The sequence below is a fragment of the Bufo bufo genome, chromosome 1 (genome assembly GCF_905171765.1).
Source record: "Bufo bufo chromosome 1, aBufBuf1.1, whole genome shotgun sequence".
Lineage (NCBI taxonomy): Eukaryota > Metazoa > Chordata > Amphibia > Anura > Bufonidae > Bufo > Bufo bufo.
The window spans coordinates 603,434,874-603,455,467 of NC_053389.1; the positions used below are offsets into that span (position 1 = coordinate 603,434,874).

Consider the following 20,594-nt stretch of genomic DNA (forward strand, 5'->3'; position numbering starts at 1 on the left):
CACACTGACAACAATTCATACTGCTCCAAATAATAATACCAAGATAAAGTGCAAGTGCAATTAAATCAATGTAATAAATCATCAAGGAAGAATGTATTACCCATGTTGTACCTCCTCCGGGATTGTGCTAAACCCCGACGCGCGTTTTGGCGAACCTTCATATGGGGGTGGCGTCATCACCGCAAGACTCACATTAAATACCCCCACCAACCAATCCTGACGCTAGTTCATTAGTGTACACACCTGGACCAGATATACAAATAACATTATACACAACCCGCGAGATTACAGAGATACTGTCAGCGGCATCAAAGAATCAATTGCCGCATGCGCAGGCCTGCATTGCAGCGCAAAAAAATGAAAAAAGGAAAAGAAAAAATAGGAAAAAAGGGGGGGGGGGAACAAAAGTGCACATAGTATATACAACATCACAGCCAAAATTAGTGAAACTTTATAAATGTCAACAGACTAAAAAACCTGCATGATTAAATTTCATAAAAACCGCATTATCAATGTGAACATGATTGTATAAAGAAAATAACAAAAAATAAATAAGTAATGTAAAAAAGTCATGTGAATGAATGCCTAATTACGTAAGTGAAAGTGAGATTAGTATGTGAAGAAAATCAAATGTACATAATTAAATACTGTAAATATATGAATTCATAATGTGAACATTATTGGGAATAACTCCTTGTTTATATAATCATGATAATAGGATATGTGTAAAAGCAAAATTAGGGGGGGGAATTGGGGGGAAAAATTTAAATAAAATAAATTGGGAAAAGAATAATAATAATAATTGGAAATTAATAATAAATATATAACATATCATGTGTAAGAATTAATAAATAATAAATAGGAATAATAATAATAAGTACAAAAATGAAAAAATTATCTGAAATATGAAAAAATAACAAATATATACTTCATAATATTTACGCTGCCAAAGAATGTTGAGTCCAGCAATATGCTCATAAACCTAAAAAGGTGGGAGATAATCAATTACATGCATGACAACACCGGATAAACACATAATTCATGTACATAACATAATTAAAAATCATTAAACACAATAAACATGTGCTGACCCAGGAAATGCTTACAGGAAGGACGAAAAGCCAGTGGACTCATTAAGTCCATTTGGATGCAATGCATTCAATTTCCAGATCCATTTACACTCCAATTGAGCAAGTTTCTTTGATATATTCCCCCCACGAACATTGGTAGGTACACAATCTATTCACACCCTTGGGATCACAGGCATGATGTATTTTGAAATGCCTGGCGACAGGTTTTAAACCCATCACATCTCTTTCATTGACAGCAGACGAAATGTCGCAACATGTTCGCGTACCCTAACTTTCAGCTCCCTTGTGGTAAGGCCCACATACACTTTCGGACATGGACATCTTGCATAATAAATCACTGCTGTACTGGAGCAGGTAACATCACAAAATTCAGTAGCCCTTTCTATGTTAGTACATCCTTGGCATTTCCCACATGGGACAAAGCCCCATTTGGGTTTCCCTATCTCTGGGAAAATTGGAGGGACCGGTTTAATGTAAAAACTCCTTACTAGATGATCTTTCAGATTTTCTGATCTTCTTGCTACTACAGAAGGGCCCGAAGTGGCATACTTTGCGACAATCTGATCAGTCAGTAGTTTTCCAAACATGCCTTCATCTCAGACCATCTAGAATGATAACTGGTGATGAATCTCACTCTATCATCTCTAGATTTTTTTTGTCTTAGAATATTGGAGATCAGAACGGGAGCAAGATTTTGCCCTCCTATAAGCATTTTTGATGGATCGTTGACTATAGCCACGATTAGAAAAACGCAGTTTCAAATCATTCGCAAACTCAAATTTGCATACTCAAATTCAAAATTGTGATCGGTGGAGCATATTCTAAGAGATTGTCCAATTGGAATGGATCTAATCAGCTGTGGAGGATGAGAAGAGGGAGCGTGAAGAAAGGAATTGCCGCTGACACTATCTCTCTGATCTCGCGGGATGTGTCGGCGCCATCATGTGACCCGATGAAGATCACGTGACTTGCTGTCGCGTGATGCCTCGAGTGACAAAGCAGCAATGTTATATGTATATCTGGTCCAGGTGTGTACGCTAATGAACTAGCGTCAGGATTGGTTGGTGGGGGTATTTAATGTGAGTCTTGCGGTGATGATGCCACCTCCAGACGAAGGTTCGCTAAAACGCGTGTCGGGGTTGGCGCCATCCCGGAGGAGGTACAACATGGGTAATACATTCTGCCCTGATGATACATTACATTGACTTAATTGCACTTGCACTTTATCTTGGCATTGTTATTTGGAGCAGTATGAATTGTTGCCAGTGTGCTCTCCTCTGGTGATGTCGCCTTGTCCTTGCATCTGCTTTGTTTGTTTTTAAGTTTTGTTCTTTGAATCATGTTTAATAAATCATTATTGTAATTCCATGCGGTCTGGTAGCTTTTTTGTAGGTTCTTTAGCTGATTTTTGCCATAGGCATGTGTCTAGTCAGACATAATTATGGATCTCGTTGCAGCAATAGGCCAAAATGTATTGGTATATTATGTATGAGATAGCCAACGTTCAAAGCTGTAGTGGATGGTGAGATATGGAACCTGAAAGTCAAAAGTGCAAAACATTGTTACTCTCTTACTAAGTGTATATACCGTATGTACTGTATATGTAATATTTGCATAAATTGTATGAATTTGCTGTTCTTTTTTTATCAATTATTTTTTTATGAAAGATTATATATCAAAACATAAGCAAAAAATGATTTCACATGCAATGCACTGCAGTATAGAAATTCGACCATTTATACCCAAGTATATGCAGACATAAACAGCCGAGGCTATGCCTATTTCACAAAGATAGGCTGGAAAATCTATATTGAAAGTGTTGGCAGATTGTAATAGAGGTTTTAGATTGCCTATGAGAAGGAGTGCTAACCTTATCTTAGGAACAGCAGCCACATCTATTAACTGCATTCATACATAAAACTTCAGGAATTACATTGTGATGTCAAGTGCCTAGTGTCAAACTCAGCTCTGCTACATCTGTCAATCTCAGCCATGCACTTTCTGTACACATTGCAGTACTGATCCTCTTTTATGAGTTGTAACAATCGAATGTACAGGAGTTATTACAGCACAAATCACAAACAACTCCGATATATTGTCTCAGGTGTTGGGTTGTGTGGATGGATATTTTTGTGTTGCATCCACAACACACATTGAGTACACAGTAAGGGCACACCCAGCTAGACACACAAGTTGTCGGATACACAACAATAGTGCATGGAATCATCTCCGGGAAACAGGAAGAGCGGCCACTTCCTCCAGAGGAAATGTGGGGAGGCTGGACACATATCTTTCATACACAGCTCTGTAACTCCACACTTGTATCACAGTATCCACAGTCCATACAAGATCTGAAGTGCACAAGGATCTTCAGAGCTTCTATCCAGGGATGTGAGGTGAGGCTATGTGGAAGGGTCATGCTATGTGTATTAGGATGCTCATGTATTGTGTAACACCATATATTGGCCCTTCTCATTACGTTTGTTCGTGGGATTATATTGTAGAATTTTATTATGTCACTGTGCTAAGTTGTATACCAATTACATGTACTGTATACAGGCTCTATGGTTTGTATGAAGGGTTAAATGCCTTGTACTATATGAGTATGTTGGTTTCGTTGAGCAGAATTTTTTGTTACCCCCAATTGAAGTTAGCCTGTTTTATGTCTTCCATTATTTACCTTTGTTTCATCTTCAATTGCCATGTAACCCATACTAAAATATGGTGACTGTGTCTATAAACCTAATTTCTGAGTCCAAGCCCACTGAGAATTTAGTAGAGGTTTATCCTGCATACTGTACATTTTTATTTGAGCCTGCATGTAGACTGTGATTTACTGCATTGCCTGTCAGTAAAATGTAATGAGAGGTGTAAAGCCAACATAAAAGGCCTATCTTACCACTTTACAAATATGGCATTATGTCATTTAACTAGTCTTAATATAAGTGGCAATAATGGAAATTATAATGTACAATATGTATTCTGTACATCAAAGAGACACAAATGCACAATAATCTGACCCTAAGGTCACAGTCTATTAGACATGTCTTATTGAATAGCCATGTCATGTCTCAAGGCCTATTTATAAAGTGAGTCTTTTACCTAATCTGAGCGTTTTAGACCGCTCAGATCAGGTTATAGACTCTTTGACCCTCATTACAATCGTACCTTTCTTTTACATGTCCCTCGTCCAGATCATGAAAAAAACACTTTTTACATGTATGCAAATGAAGTTCTGAAGGTGCCTAGGGGCGGCGTTACTGGGCGATGTGCCCAGAAAATCACACCTCTTTCAGCCCTCTGGCCCGCCCTTCTGTTCTATTATTACCTCCTCCTCTGCCTCCAGCCGGCGGATGTCATAAGCGGCACCAGAGGACGACGGGCCGGCTGTCTTTAGTTGGCCGGCGCATGCGCAATATGAAAAGCTGTTCCTCTGCCCATAATGGGCAGAGCAGTGTGCAGGTGCGGGCCAGTTCCCAGCCTGACTTCTTCTCTTGCTGCTCGTGACATCTGCTGGCTGGAGGCAGAGGAGGAGGTAATAATAGGACTATTATTACAAAATACCAATAATTTTCATCCCTTTCTTCTGGGACAATGAAACATTCAGCATCTCACCACTTTACAGGAAGTTTCTAGATATCAGTATTTATGATTTGATGGTAAGGCCAAAAAAGGAAACAAAAATGGGGCAAATTGACTTTGTTCTATTTGTAAATGGGGAGCTTAATTTTTGGTTGCAAAGAAGTTTTCTTTTTAATATATACAGTACATTTACATGGACCATTTTGCCAGATATAACACAAGAGTATTAACTCTAACAAACCGTATGTGGTAAGGCTGAAGGCTTGTTTTATTAGCTAATTTAGGATGGCTAATTTCCCCAAACTTGTTTTAGCTCCGACTTGGTTGACTCGCCCATCAGATTCGATTCAGTCCAAATAAATGTGGTCCGAATTAAATTTGCCCGAGTTGTGCATGACACGCTGAGGTCTCCTAGGACTGTATCCAACCCCTTTCAAGCTTTTTAACGCAAAGACACCCTTAGTAATGAGTCATATAAAGCTATGGATAAATGGATGGTAGCCGGTGGTAATAAGCAGCCCTAGAAGTTTAGAAACACACTGCACTGTAGTTTATTTTTATTTTTATTAAAATAGTCCTAAAATTATCCCTCTTTGGTGGAAGATGCTTTCTTCTATGTCTTCTGAACTGGAAAATAGCAGCCACGATTTTGTATAATTCGTGGAGGACAAGTCCCTAAAAATTTGGAATCACTAGAAACTGACGTCTTTGGGAAAATTGTAACAAATCCATTCATCTGTAAAGCATACGTCCTTCTTGTTTAGCGTATTATCCTGTTATCCTGCAGTGTTGATCCAGAAGAAGACAATAACTGACATGAGGTCATGAGGTAGAAGCCAGTTTTTCTTCATCATAGGGAAATATTCCTTCCTGACTCCATATCTAGCAGTCAAAATAAATTTCTTCATCAACAACCCATCTCCAGAAACCTAGTAACTTTGAGCCCCCATTCACACGTCAGTGTTTGGTCAGTGATTTCCATCAGTGATTGTGAGCCAAAACCAGGATTGAAGCCTCCACAGAGATAAGGTATAAGGGAAAGATCTTCACATGTTGTGTTTAGACCCGCACACCGCACCTGGTTTTAGCTCAAAATCACTGATGGAAATCACTGACCGAACACTAAATGTGTGAATAAGACCTAACTTGTAAAATTGCTGTTTTAAACTTTCAGTTGGAGCATAGAGAGCTGTCAGGGGCAACATCCCTTCTCTTGTTATCTGCACTGACCTCACCTATTCAAAAACAATTAGTGCACACTCATCATGCTTTCACATGATTCTTGTGTCATTGGCATGTTATTGACTGCTGAAGGGTGGGGGCCAAAAGTCACATGAATTAATCTACATCATCTTTAAACATTTAATCATCTAATGCTGAATGTCCTCTTACAAGCCCAATTTTACTGTTGGTTGCCTCTGCTGCCTCGCACAACTAGGGCCACAGGTTTGATTACTATCTAGAAAAAGATGAATGGCATTTAAAGGGAATCTGTCATCAGAAATCAGAAAAATCTGTAGTAAACCAGGCACTATGCCTAGTAGGGCTTGCCCACCACAGTATAATGGTATATTGTATACCGTGATCTGATGCTATATTGCCAAAAACAGCTTTTAATCTATATGCCAGTAAGCTGTTAAGTGCACAGAGGATGGGCCCCAGGCACTCTAGCTCTGCTGCTTTTAGGATTATGATCCTGAATATAGCTGATAAGATCTTCAGCTGAATATCTATAGAAATGAGGAGCTCATGAGGAGACATGAAGTACAGAGAGGACATACATGGAGACTGCATTCAATTGCTGCTGCTAATCAGCCATTTCCCCACCTCCTCTCTGTACTTCATGTCTTCTCATGAACTCCATTCCTACAGAGATTAAGCTAAAGTTCTTATCATCTGTATTCAGGATCATAATCCCTGACACGTAAAGCAGAGAGGAGGATGAGGCAGCTTCTTAGCTAAGTTCTGAAGTAACTTGTCCCGCTGTGTGATTAGGACAGGATTTGTGTGTACTAATAGGACGGCGGCCATTTTATTTTTCCTAATGATTGCTCCCTAGACAAAACGAGCCGTTATAACTAATGAAAGGTATTTGGAAATACATTTATAATGAAGTAATATTTATGTATTTTCATTTTCTTAATTCCCAGAGAATCCCTTTAATGTATCTTCGTGTGTCTCTAATTTCATATGTAGGCAGATTACGTTTTTTTTCTGTTGGATTCGGTAGGAATCAACGGATTTCATGTGGCTCTCTAGTACACAGTCTCAAGGAATCACATGTGCCACCATAATGCCTTCTTCACATAGCTCTGCTGTGGGCATGGAACCAAGGGTCCAAACAACCAGATTATGGATCTATAATAGGTCGATCATAGTTTGTTATAGAGCAATACTGAATTGATTTTATAAGAGAATACAGTGCTTTATGGAGACACCATACAGACTGCATATGAATTGCTAACTGGTCCATAATATATAGACCCATAAGAACTGCACGTACTACTGGAGATAGTCCATGCCATGGCAATGCCATAAACTAGTAGCATGAGGCTAGACGGGCACATAACCTATTGGTCAAATGTTTGTTTGGCCGATAGCTATGTGTCCAAATCCCCCATACACATGGGCGCTTGGCTCGGCCGAGCATGCATGTGTTCTGAATGAGGAAGAGGAGAAGCAGCTGCCAAAAGCTTATCTCCCCGATAACAAAAGGATTGGCTAGTTGAAATCCAACTACCTGATCCTTATTTCCCCCAAGATCTATCACATTCGATCACGCAATTATAGGGAATGTTTGGTTCATTCCCGATAATTGCCTATGCATGGGGCAATGTAAAATGGTCTTAAGACTAGAAGCTCTGCTAGGTTAGTAAACAATGTGAATGCAAGCATTATATGTAGAGTCCTGTGATAGTAATTATACACAACCAAATCAAGTTGGTCAAACTACTGTTACCAATGGTGAGCTAGACCCTTAAATCCAATATATTTCACAAATAGTGAGTAGCTTAATAAAACTTAACGTTTAATAGTCTGAAATAAATTAATAGGCCCTTGAAATTAAAAAATGTTGCATTGAAAACAACTGCATGAGTATCTTAAACTGCAGTATAATCTCAAAAAAGGGAAGGGACCCAAATACAGGGATAGCGGTAATGATAGAGAGGAAAGATTCAGACAGAAGGACACAATGCTGGGTCCAAACCCTAGGTGTCCCTAAGTCTGTCTCCCCCCCCCCCCCTTTTTTCCCTATCAAGCCCTAGAGTCTCCCTTCCTAAATTTAGACTGCCCAGCTTCGTCCAACAGATATGAACAGGTCCAATCACTCCTGACTCCACTGATAGTCAAAAAAACAAAAAACTGACAAAAAATAGGGATGACAATACAGTGTTCCTGCCTGACTATATCAGGCCTTGGTGGTTTGACACTGATATCACTCAACAGGCCTGGGACCTAGTATTATCCCTTATAATAATGATCAAACATGTCCCGACGCGTTTCATTAGTAGTTACCAATTCCTAATTCCTCAGGGGACTAAACTATATACTTGTGACCACAAGGTATCAGGTCACTATTCAAATCAAGTGTATCAGATAAACACAAGTCAGTTATAATCCAAGCTAATACGGTATACTCAGCCCAAATCCATTTCTATTCAATGCTCAAAATTCATGTGGTGTTCACTCCCATACATTGAATCAGTCATTATGGTTAGATTTTACCCAAAAATATTGTCAACTGTTCAATGAAGTGTGCACAAAGCGCTCAACAGCAGTAGTACAAAGGCACAGAGTCACCATTAGTTTTACTTATCTGCTCAATGTTAAATGATCATTGTACACAGGCAAGTGATGCAGATGTCTTTCCTCGGCGTCCTGCGTATGGCACCACATGAATTTTGAGCATTGAATAGAAACGGATTTGGGCTGATTATACCATATTAGCTTGGATTATAACTGACTTGTGTTTATCTGATACACTTTATTTGAATAGTGACCTGATACCTTGTGGTCACAGGGATCTGGGCTGATTATACCGTATTAGCTTGGATCATAACTGACTTGTGTTTATCTGATACACTTGATTTGAATAGTGACCTGATACCTTGTGGTCACAAGTATATAGTTTAGTCCCCTGAGGAATTAGGAATTGGTAACTATCAGTGGCGTCAGGAGTGATCGGACCTGTTCATATCTGTTGGACAAAGCTGGGCAGTCTAAATTTAGGAAGGGAGACTCTAGGGCTTGATAGGGAAAAAGGGGGGGGGGGGAGACAGACTTAGGGACACCTAGGGTTTGGACCCAGCATTGTGTCCTTCTGTCTGAATCTTTCCTCTCACTATCATTACCGCTATCCCTGTATTTGGGTCCCTTCCCTTTTTGTGATTATACTGCAGTTTAAGACACTCATGCAGTTGTTTTCAATGCAACATTTTTTAATTTCAAGGGCCAATTATTTTATTTGAGACTATTAAACGTTAAGTTTTATTAAGCTACCCACTATTTGTGAAATATAGAGTCCTGTGATACCTTTAAAATAACATATATGAGATAATAGGCTCAATAACCAAAGTACTACGGTTTCATGATCATTCGGTGTGCAAAGCATTACCTAATCACTATATGCTGGCATATTTATCTAATTATTTTTCTGGTATATTTGCTAATACAAGAAGCAAATAATTTAAAGGGCGTTGAAAAATCAAAATAATAACGTTTTATTAATGATATACTGTATGTTAAAAACATATAAAAAGGGTGTGTGACCTAAAAACATGGTGTGAATTAGGCTGACTGAAGGGTCAAATGGAGGAAACGTGTGCCTCACACAGACTGGATGGGTGTAGCAATATTGTCGTGCTAAACACCATTTGAGTACCAGTCAGGTGACCACAGTCCTCTGAGGCTCCATTCACACATCCGCAATTCCGCTTTGCGGTACGGAATTGCGGACCCATTCATTTCTATGGGGCCGCACGATGTGCGGCACGGATACAGAATTGCGGACCTGCACTTCCGGGTCCGCAATTCCAATCCCGAAAAAAATAGAACATGTCCTATTCTTGTCCGCAATAGCGGACAAGAATAGGCATATTCTATTAGTGCCGGCAATGTGCGGATCCGCAAAACACACACGGATGTGTGAATGGACCCTAATTGATATACAGTGGGGGAAATAATTATTTGACCCCTCACTGATTTTGTAAGTTTGTCCAATGACAAAGAAATGAAAAGTCTCAGAACAGTATCATTTCAATGGTAGGTTTATTGTAACAGTGGCAGATAGCACATCAAAAGGAAAATCGAAAAAATAACTTTAAATAAAAGATAGCAACTGATTTGCATTTCATTGAGTGAAATAAGTATTTGAACCCCTACCAACCATTAAGAGTTCTGGCTCCCACAGAGTGGTTAGACACTTCTACTCAATTAGTCACCCTCATTAAGGACACCTGTCTTAACTAGTCACCTGTATAAAAGACACCTGTCCACAGAATCAATCAATCAAGCAGACTCCAAACTCTCCAACATGGGAAAGACCAAAGAGCTGTCCAAGGATGTCAGAGACAAAATTGTAGACCTGCACAAGGCTGGAATGGGCTACAAAACCATTAGCAAGAAGCTGGGAGAGAAGGTGACAACTGTTGGTGCGATTGTTCGAAAATGGAAGGAGCACAAAATGACCATCAATCGACCTCGCTCTGGGGCTCCACGCAAGATCTCACCTCGTGGGGTGTCAATGGTTCTGAGAAAGGTGAAAAAGCATCCTAGAACTACACGGGAGGAGTTAGTTAATGACCTCAAATTAGCAGGGACCACAGTCACCAAGAAAACCATTGGAAACACATTACACCGCAATGGATTAAAATCCTGCAGGGCTCGCAAGGTCCCCCTGCTCAGGAAGGCACATGTGCAGGCCCGTCTGAAGTTTGCCAATGAACACCTGAATGATTCAGAGAGTGACTGGGAGAAGGTGCTGTGGTCTGATGAGACCAAAATAGAGCTCTTTGGCATTAACTCAACTCGCTGTGTTTGGAGGAAGAAAAATGCTGCCTATGACCCCCAAAACACCGTCCCCACCGTCAAGCATGGGGGTGGAAACATTTTGCTTTGGGGGTGTTTTTCTGCTAAGGGCACAGGACAACTTATTCGCATAAACGGGAAAATGGACGGAGCCATGTATCGTGAAATCCTGAGCGACAACCTCCTTCCCTCTGCCAGGAAACTGAAAATGGGTCGTGGATGGGTGTTCCAGCACGACAATGACCCAAAACATACAGCAAAGGCAACAAAGGAGTGGCTCAAGAAGAAGCACATTAAGGTCATGGAGTGGCCTAGTCAGTCTCCGGACCTTAATCCAATCGAAAACCTATGGAGGGAGCTCAAGCTCAGAGTTGCACAGAGACAGCCTCGAAACCTTAGGGATTTAGAGATGATCTGCAAAGAGGAGTGGACCAACATTTCTCCTAAAATGTGCGCAAACTTGGTCATCAATTACAAGAAACGTTTGACCTCTGTGCTTGCAAACAAGGGTTTTTCCACCAAGTATTAAGTCTTTTTTTGTTAGAGGGTTCAAATACTTATTTCACTCAATGAAATGCAAATCAGTTGCTATCTTTTATTTAAAGTTATTTTTTCGATTTTCCTTTTGATGTGCTATCTGCCACTGTTACAATAAACCTACCATTGAAATGATACTGTTCTGAGACTTTTCATTTCTTTGTCATTGGACAAACTTACAAAATCAGTGAGGGGTCAAATAATTATTTCCCCCACTGTAGGCCCAAAAGAAAAGGGGTATAAATCACATGAGGCAAGTAAGTGGCGACTACTGTATATTGCGCCACTATATAAAGCACCCAATGGGATAATACCCCTGATTCAAGGCACAGTATCCAGTGCTGGGCTACATCAGAGCCACAGTCTGACAACTGGATGTTACAAGGTAACCCAGAGGATGGCCACTTTGCCATCCGCTGAGAACAGTTAGTGGTGAGTGCTGCATCAGCATTAGCTATCTTTGCTTATACCACATACACAGGCATAAGGTATAAGGGAAATATTTGCACCTGTGTTTTTGACCGGCACTTGGTTTTGGCTCACATTCACTGATGGAAATCACTGACCAAAAGATGGACATGTGAACTAGGCCTTAAAGGGAATGAGATGTAGACAGAGAGACACAGAAAGGCTTGAGGTTTAAGCCGCACAGCTCTTCTGTTGGACGCTAGGTAAGCATACATGTCCACAATGTGAGTGGATTTACATTGTTTGCCAGGTTAGGCTAGTTTCACAGATACATGAGATGTTCCCTTCCAATTAAGGCTATTTTAACACATGTCTAAGTAATCCAGCAGGCTGTTCCAGCAGAGAATTCTCTGTGCCCCGTGCCCGCTGAACCCCATTGACGATAATGGGATGCAGTGGGATCCGACTGTTCCCGGCATATATGTCGGATTCGGCCAGAGAAAAACCTTTGCATGTAGCAATTTTTGATCCAGCTGAATTCTGGGGAGCATGCGGATCCCCACCACATCCCATTATAGTGAAAGGGTTCCAGCTAGCGCATAGCACTCCGGCAGGCTTTTCTGCCAGACATGCATGTGGAAAAGTAGCCTTACTTTGAATTGAATATCTCTCTTTTTTTTGGGGTAAAAATATAAATATCAGCCATCACATGGGGTTTATGTTCCAGTTTGTGCTATCTCCATGACTCCAATGTTAGTGATTGAGGCAGCCATTTATGAGTTACCATAGATGTCAGTGGACAGGTGCACACAGCTAAACATCTCCCACAGTGGGGAAAATGATAGTTAGACATGATGCATCATGGAGCCTGACAGAAATAAACCTGCGGTAATATTACCTATTAACCTTATCCCAGCCCCATCCAGTGTCCTGTTAGTATCCTGCAGGGAGTAGTCATCATTGTAACTGACTCTGATGTGGCACTGCTCTGTTGCTATGGCAGGGCAGACTTTAGCTGTGGCCTAGTAGGGGACAGCAGGTTTCTCTGGAAAGGACCATTCAGAGAATAAGATATAAGCATGTAAAAATGCTAAAAATAGTGAATTTATTATTATTCTTTAAATGTTTAGCTATTTTTATTTTTTTTATTTCCCATTGTGAACATATTGGAGGCACACACATTCTTTCAGCATTGTCTGTATAGACTGTTCAGCAGAGTATGGCATTCTCACAGAAAAATATAAAAAATCAATAAAACAAAAACTATTTAAATATTTCATTTTCTGATGATTTGTCCCCTTTCATATTAATATTAGTAGTCACTTCTTGGAAGACTTATTTAAGTACTACCATCATTTCCATTCCCTTACATTACTCATCACACATTAGTCACAAAAATATAATCTTCTTGTGTTCTTATTTTGGGTCTAAATATATTTATTATTATTATCAATAAAGTGCCATTAATTCCATAGCGCTGTACATATGATAGGGGCATAATCTCTTATATACAGGTGAAACTCGAAAAATTAGAATATTGTGCAAAGTTCATTTATTTTAGTATTGCAACTTAAAAGGTGAAACTAACATATGAGAGACTCATTACATGCAAAGCGAGATATTTCAAGCCTTTATTTGTTATAATTTGGATGATTATGGCTTACAGCTTATGAAACTCCAACGTCTCAATTTTGAGGTACGCTTTGCTCAGGGGGTATGGATTAATTAGCTGACTAGAGTGTGACCCCAGGGTTAACACTCCAGCTCTTAACTCAAATTTCTTAACTCATCGCGTTATCTTGAGACAAAAGCCATTGAAAAGCAATTGAAGGTGTTTGCTTAGATTATATAACACAACTCAGAAATCTCAGAAAACAGGAGTGTTAACTCTACTCCATCCGTACCCTTTGCTCAGGGGGTATGGATTAATTAGCTGACTAGAGTGTGACACTTTGAGCCTAGAATATTGAATCTTTTCACAAAACTCAAATTTTAAGCTGCATTAATGCAATTCTTTTTAAGTTGCATTACTGAAATAAATGGACTTTTGCACGATATTCAAATTTTTTGAGTTTCACCTGTATATAAAAATGAGTTTCTGTCTGGACGTCTGTCTGTCTGTTCTTTATGCGCGACCAAACGACTAGACCGGTCTTCACCATATTTGGCACACAGGTACATCAGGTGTCCGGGAAGGTTTTAGACCGGGTCTCAGTTCTCTAGGAGGTACCGTTCCTGAGATATTCCCAAAAAATGACCTGTATTAGCCAATACAAGCCTGCAAGTCTTTCTCTTCAAATCCCAACTGCCATACACACGGTCACATGTCCCTTATCAGCCAATAGAAGCTCGCAGGCCCTTAGTCTCCACATACACACAGTTTTACTCCAGGTTTCCATAACAACCCAGCCATTTTTCTTCACTGCTGTACAGTAGGTTAGCTTTCGGCTAAGGCTACAGGACGACATGTATCACGATACATAGGGCACAACTACGCTGCGACATGTGACAAGCTGTGACTGTGGCGCGACAGTTGAAGAAAAATAAATTTTGGATGGATTTTTTGTCGCGGTCACAGTATGTCGTGTGTCGCAGTGCCACACCATAGCCTAACATTATTAAAATTGTTGTGCGACATTGGAGCGACAAAATGTTGCGCCTCACATGTTGTCGTGTAGCCCTAGCCTTAAAGGGTCAGGGCGCTGTGAAGGTCACTGTTAAGGGGGCTAGGGCTACAGGACGACATGTGTTACTTGACAATATGTCTCACGACACATAGGGCACAACTACACTTTACATGCGTTATGCTGCGACTGTGACGCGACAGTTGCAGAAAAATCCATTTTTGATGGATTGTTTGCGAGTGTCGTGTCGCAGTCGCAGCATGTCGTGTGTCGCAGTGCAACACCATAGCTTAACATTATAAAAATTGTTGTGCGACATTGGTGCGACAAAATGTTGCGCGACACATGTTGTCGTGTAGCCCTAGCCTTAAAGAGTCAGGGCGTTGTGGAGGTCACTGTTAAGGGGGCAGGGGCTACTATTAAAGGGGCAGCTGCTGTGGAGGTCACTGGTAAGGGGCAGTGGCCACTATTAAAAGGGCAGCTGTGGAGCTCACTGTTAAAGGGGTGGGCACTGTGGAGGTCACTGTTAAAGGGGTGTTCACTGTGGATCTTACTGTTAAGAGGACAGGCCGCTGTGGAGGTCACTGTTAAAGGGGCAGGCACTGTGGAGGTCACTGTTAAGGGGGCAGGGACCACTATTGAAGGGGCAGCTGCTGTGGAGGTCACTGTTAAGTCAGCAAGGTACTGTGAGGTCACTGTTAAGGGATCAGGGTACTGTGGAGGTCACTGTTAAGGGAACGGGATACTGTGGAGGTCACTGTTAAGGGAACGGGGTACTGTGGCAGTCACTGTTAAAGGGACGGGTGCTGTGGAGGTCTCTGTTAAGGGGGCAGGAAACAGTGGAGGACACAGATAAGGGGACGGTCCCCTATCGAGGTCACTGCTAAGGAGCAGGGTCCTGTATAGGTCACTGTTAAAGGGGCATGCCCCTGAGGAGGTCAATGTCAAGTAGTGGGGTGCTGTGAAACTCACTGTTAAAGGGGCGGGCTGCTGTGAAGGTCAAAGTTAAGGGGATGGGCTGCTGTGGACGGTTCATTTTAAGGAGGCGGGGCACTGTGGGAGGGGTCAGTGTTGAGGGGCGGGATACTGTAGAGGTCACTGTTATGGGGGATACTGTTCATATCTTTTAACGACACATAGAAACATGATCCAGTTATAGATAGAGTTACTTATTCCAAGATCCACAAGTTTAGTAATCAACTTGGAGGGAATGACTGTATTGAATGCTGAGATGAAATCAACAAACAGCATTCTTGCATACGTTTTCTTGTTGTCCAGGTGTTAGAGTACTTGATAGGAAAATTGGTGAGGATCTAGTCACTGAAAGCACTTCATAACTATAGGCGTGAGGGCTACAGGGCGGTAGTCGTTTAGGCGTATTGGTGATGAGTGTTTCGGCACTGACACAATGGAGGTGGTCTTGAAGCACGCTGATACTACGGCCTGGGCAAGCGACAGGTTGAAGATATCAATAAAGACCACTGCAAGCTGCTCAGCACATGCTTGAGGCACACATCCAGGAATGACATCAGGGCCAGCAGCCTTGCAAGCGTTGATACTGCTCAGTGCGTTATGGACATCTGTAATAGTGAGAGTGAAGGTATGGCAGTCATCAGGGGGTAGGGTTTTGACAAACTTTTCCTTGTTGTCCTAGTCAAAACTAGCGTGAAATAATATCATTTGGCTTTAGCAATTAGCAGGTCATTGGTGACTATAGTAAGGGCAGTTTCAGTTGAGTGGTGGGGTCAGAAGCCAGATTTTAGCTGGTCAAAGAGGAAACAGGAAGAGAGGTGGGAAGACAGTTCAAAGCAGACATGTGGGTTGTTCAAGTAGCTTTGAGGCATATAGGAGTAGTGATATGGAGTGATAGCTAGACAAAGGAGATGGGTCAAAGGAAAGCTTTTTGAGGATAAGGACTCCATACACATTCAATAGTTGTCGGCCAAACAATCATTTGGCTCACAGCTATCTCTCTTGACTTCCTGCCGATTCCCCAATACACATACATGTTCAGTCCAACTGATCAAGTATATGTATTCAGTGGGGGGAATCTCCCAGAAGAACGAAAAGATTGTGCTAAAATATTGAAAGATGGTTTTAGGGGAGAGTTGGGAGCTTCCCATACACATTATACTGTCTTCCAAACCAATAATACACTAATATGTATGGAGACCTTAAAGGGGTTGTCTCACCTCAGACATTGGAGGTGTATTGATAGGATATGCCCTCAATGTCTGATAGTTGTGGGTCCCACCTCTTGGACCTGCACCTATCTTTAGAACGGACCTCTTAAAGTGAAGGAGGGCTTACCGCACATGGGCGTCCGTCCTCCATTCATTCCTATGGGAGCCCTGAAAATAGCAGAGCGTTACACTCAGTTTTTTTTGGCAGTCCCATTGAAATGAATGAGAAGTGCACATCGCAAGCGCAGCCACCACTTCACTTCTATGGGGCTGTTGGAAATAGCCGAAATCAGCTATTTTCAGCGCTCCCATGGGAATGAATGTACACCTTCCTTCACTTTCCAGGCTCCATTCTAAAGATAGGTGCAGGTCCCAAGCGATATGCCCCCAATGTCTGAGGTGAAACAACCCCTTTAAGTCCATAGAAAGAATAATGCCTATCTTTAATGAGGGCTAATAATCAGCTATTGCACATCTGTGGTTCGGGGTCTGAAATGGCAGCACCCACTGTCATATAAACGCATAACTTGTGTTTTTATGATTCAGACTTGTTGATATTTGTAAGCGTGGTTTATAAAAAGATTCCCTGCGGAATTTAAACACAATACACAGGATGTTCATCTCTCTGACTGCAGAGAACAGGAATTTTATAGAGAAACACCCCAGTTCTATTTTTCCCAGCTTGTTCCATCACCTTTTGTTACAAACATCACATGGTTATTGGATTGTTTTTATTTAATTACATAATAATGGCTCATATGTATAAGCACTGGCATAGTGTATAGCAGCAAGTGTATTCTTATAATGAACTGACCGACCAGTCCCTTCATAGGATTCAGTTTGAATGGTTCCGCATTACTCATCCTGTAGACAGTACAAACTTAGATAGACACCATGTTTATCACAGTGGCTCATACTGGATGCACCAGGATAAGCTGATGGCTAGCCACTTTTGTCTAACTTTACACAACCCATGGGCATAGCTACAGTGCCTTGAAAAAGTATTTATGCCCCCTTGAACTTTCCACATTTTTGCACATTACACCCACAAACTTAAAGGGAGTCTGTCACTTACTTAAAGGGAGTCTGTCATGGCCGGGGGTTACTTAACCAGTGCGTGCGCAGTGCATATCACTTTGCCTCTTCCCAAGTGCCATACAGTATAATGACCCCCAGTAAGGGAGCTACTTGGTGTCATTATACTCTGTGAGGGGGCCACTGGAAGTCATTATACTGTATCGGGGGACACTAGAGGTCATTATATTGTAAGGGAGGGCTACTGGAGGGTCATTATACTCTATGAGAGGCCACTAGGGTCATTATGCTGTGTGAGGGGCCCTCACATAGTATAATGACCCCCCAGTGACCCCCTCACATAACTATTATTGCTGGAGCTCTGGGAGCTGGCAGTCCTTTCACTCTCTGAGTATGATCATTTCCCCGCGCTCTTTCTTTCATCTGGCCCGGCGCAGCAGTGAGGCACATGTCATGACATAACCACTGGTCCGGGCTTGGAGGAGAGAAGGAGCACAAGGAGCTGCCGTTATTGAATGAAAGGACCACCGGCTCCCTGCGCTCTAGCAATGAGCACTTCCATCTGTATTGATGGAAGTGCTCATCGCAACAGGCCCGGCACTCCCTCTGACATCACTTGCTTGCCTTGAGTTTGCTTGCATTGCTTATTTCCATCATATACTTGCTATGTATTGCAATCTCTCTTTATATGTAATGAATAGCACTGAGTTTCTAACGTGTTCCTGTCGTGCAGCTGAAAACAGAATTAGGCATTTCTATCACAGATTGAACGTTAAGTCTAATAGCAATGTGCAGTTGTGCTTTTTGCAAAGAAATCACTTGTACTTTGCATCTCTCGCCTATCATGATTTCTGTAAAAATGCCCTAGGCATTACTTAAATAAGCAGTGGGCTGACCTGTGAGCTGAGGATCCCATATCGCTGTAATCAAACACGATCATACAAAGCTAATGTGCTGAAATGTGCCAGACTTCTACAATATGATAATATCACTGTTCAGTATTGAGCAATTGCTGAGTTTGCTTGTCAAGGATAATATAAGACATCAATGGTCCCAGGGCAAAGATCCTGCTATTGGGCCACAAAAAGCTGTTGGTGAGAAACCCAAAGTAATTTGCAGATGTATAATGCATATGCTTATATTACGTTTCTGAGACAGTAAACAGAATCAATTTCTCTACATTTGGCAGATTTGTTTCTGCAGGTTCCTTAACCCCTTAGGGACCGGGCTCATTTTCACCTTAAGGACCAGGCCATTTTTTGCAAATCTGACCAGTGTCACTTTATGTGCTGATAACTTTAAAATGCTTTGACTTATCCAGGCCATTCTGAGATAGTTTTTTCATCACTTATTGTACTTCATGACACTAGTAAAATGGAGTAAAAAAAAAATCATTTTTATTTATAAAAAAATACCAAATTTATCAAAAATTTAAATTTCTCTACTTCTATAATACATAGTAATACCTCCAAAAATAGTTATTACTTTACATTCCCCATATGTCTCCTTCGTGTTTGGATCATTTTGGGAATGATATTTTATTGTTTGGGGACGTTACAAGGCTTAGAAGCACACGGCAGGCACAGAAGGAAAGGAATGCCTTAAGGTTTTTGGAAGGCAGATTTTGCTGGACTGGTTTTTTGACACCATGTCCCATTTGAAGCCCCCCTGATGCACCCCTACAGTAGAAACTCCAAAAAAGTGACCGCATTTTAGAAACTACACCCCTCAAGGTATTCAAAACTGATTTTACAAACCTTTTTAACCCTTTAGGTGTTCCACAAGAATTAATGGAAAATAGAGATACAATTTCAAAATTTCACTTTTTTGGCAGATTTTCCATTTTACAAATTTTTTTCCAGTTACAAAGCAAGGGTTAACAGCCAAACAAAACTTAATATTTATGGCCCTGATTCTGTAGTTTACAGAAACACCCCATATGTGGTCGTAAACTGTACGGGCACACGGCAGGGCGCAGAAGGAAAGGAACGCCATACGGTTTTTGGAAGGCAGATTTTGCTGAACAGTTTTTTTGTCACCCATGTCCCATTTGAAGACCCCCTGATGCACCCCTAGAGTAGAAACTCCAAAAAAGTGACCCCATTTTAGAAACTACGGGATAGGGTGGCAGTTCTGTTGGTACTAGTTTATGGTACATATGATTTTTGGTTGCTCTATATTACACTTTTTGTGAGGCAAGGTAACAAGAAATAGCTGTTTTGGCACAGTTTCTTTTTGTTATTTACAACATTCATCTGACAGGTTAGATCATGTGGTATTTTTATAGACCAGGTTGTCACGGACGCGTCGATACCTAATATGTATACTATTTCTTTATTTCTGTAAGTTTTATGTTTACTTCACTTTATTATTTTCATAAGGTGTCGATTTCAAACAAAAAGTACATAAGCAATAAATGACACTATTATAGAATAGTAGTAAAGGATCACGCAGGATCCATATTGTCAATAACAGTCAGTAATAACAAATGGTATCGGTACTTACAAAGTATTAAAAAGCAATAATAACATACACAGATACTTTGCCATATTCTTATCATATAGCAGATTGGTGATCTTGTTTCTCACCCTCATATACCCTACACAAATCAAGGGAGATGCTATACTGGTACCAGTTAAGGATGAACTATCTCCCAGTACAAACCCATGCTAAAAGAAAAGAAAGAAAAGAAAAGGAAAGAAACAAAAAACGGGGGGGGGAGAGAAAAGGGGAACATACATGTTCGTGTGTCCAAAAAGGAAAAGAGAGTCTATATGCACTGTGTAAACTATCAAGCGGTTAACATCAAGGACTACAATGCTAGATACAGGCAATAGAACTATTATACCCCATGTCACTACCTCCCCTCTATGTTGCTAAGTTCCCCTATTAGCCTTGAGAAATCAGGAGAATGGACAAAATCCATCAAAGAGTTCCATTTACAATAAAAAATGTTCTCAGTACCCTGTGAAATCGCCGTAAGTTCTTCCATTCGTAACAAACATCTGATCTCGGACGCCCATGCACAGAGAGAGGGAGCCTCCGTCTTTTTCCATTGGCGCGGAATAACCATACGCGCTGCTATCAGAAAAAACCTTATCGGATTC

At 41.0% G+C, this 20,594-nt stretch overlaps 1 protein-coding gene across 10 annotated transcripts in view; it reads left to right on the forward strand.

Moving 5' to 3' along the window:
* Positions 1–3,402: 3,402 nt before the first annotated feature.
* Positions 3,403–20,594, forward strand: part of SHANK3 (SH3 and multiple ankyrin repeat domains 3) — a 448,201-nt gene continuing 431,009 nt past the window's right edge. For 9 of the 10 annotated variants that reach the window (XM_040413565.1, XM_040413567.1, XM_040413568.1 and 6 more), the window contains exon 1: positions 3,422–3,487. The gene's annotated coding sequence lies outside the window, so the exon portion shown is untranslated. Of the gene's footprint in view, positions 3,488–20,594 lie in introns of all 10 variants that reach the window. The other variant, XM_040413566.1, reaches the window with a different exon arrangement.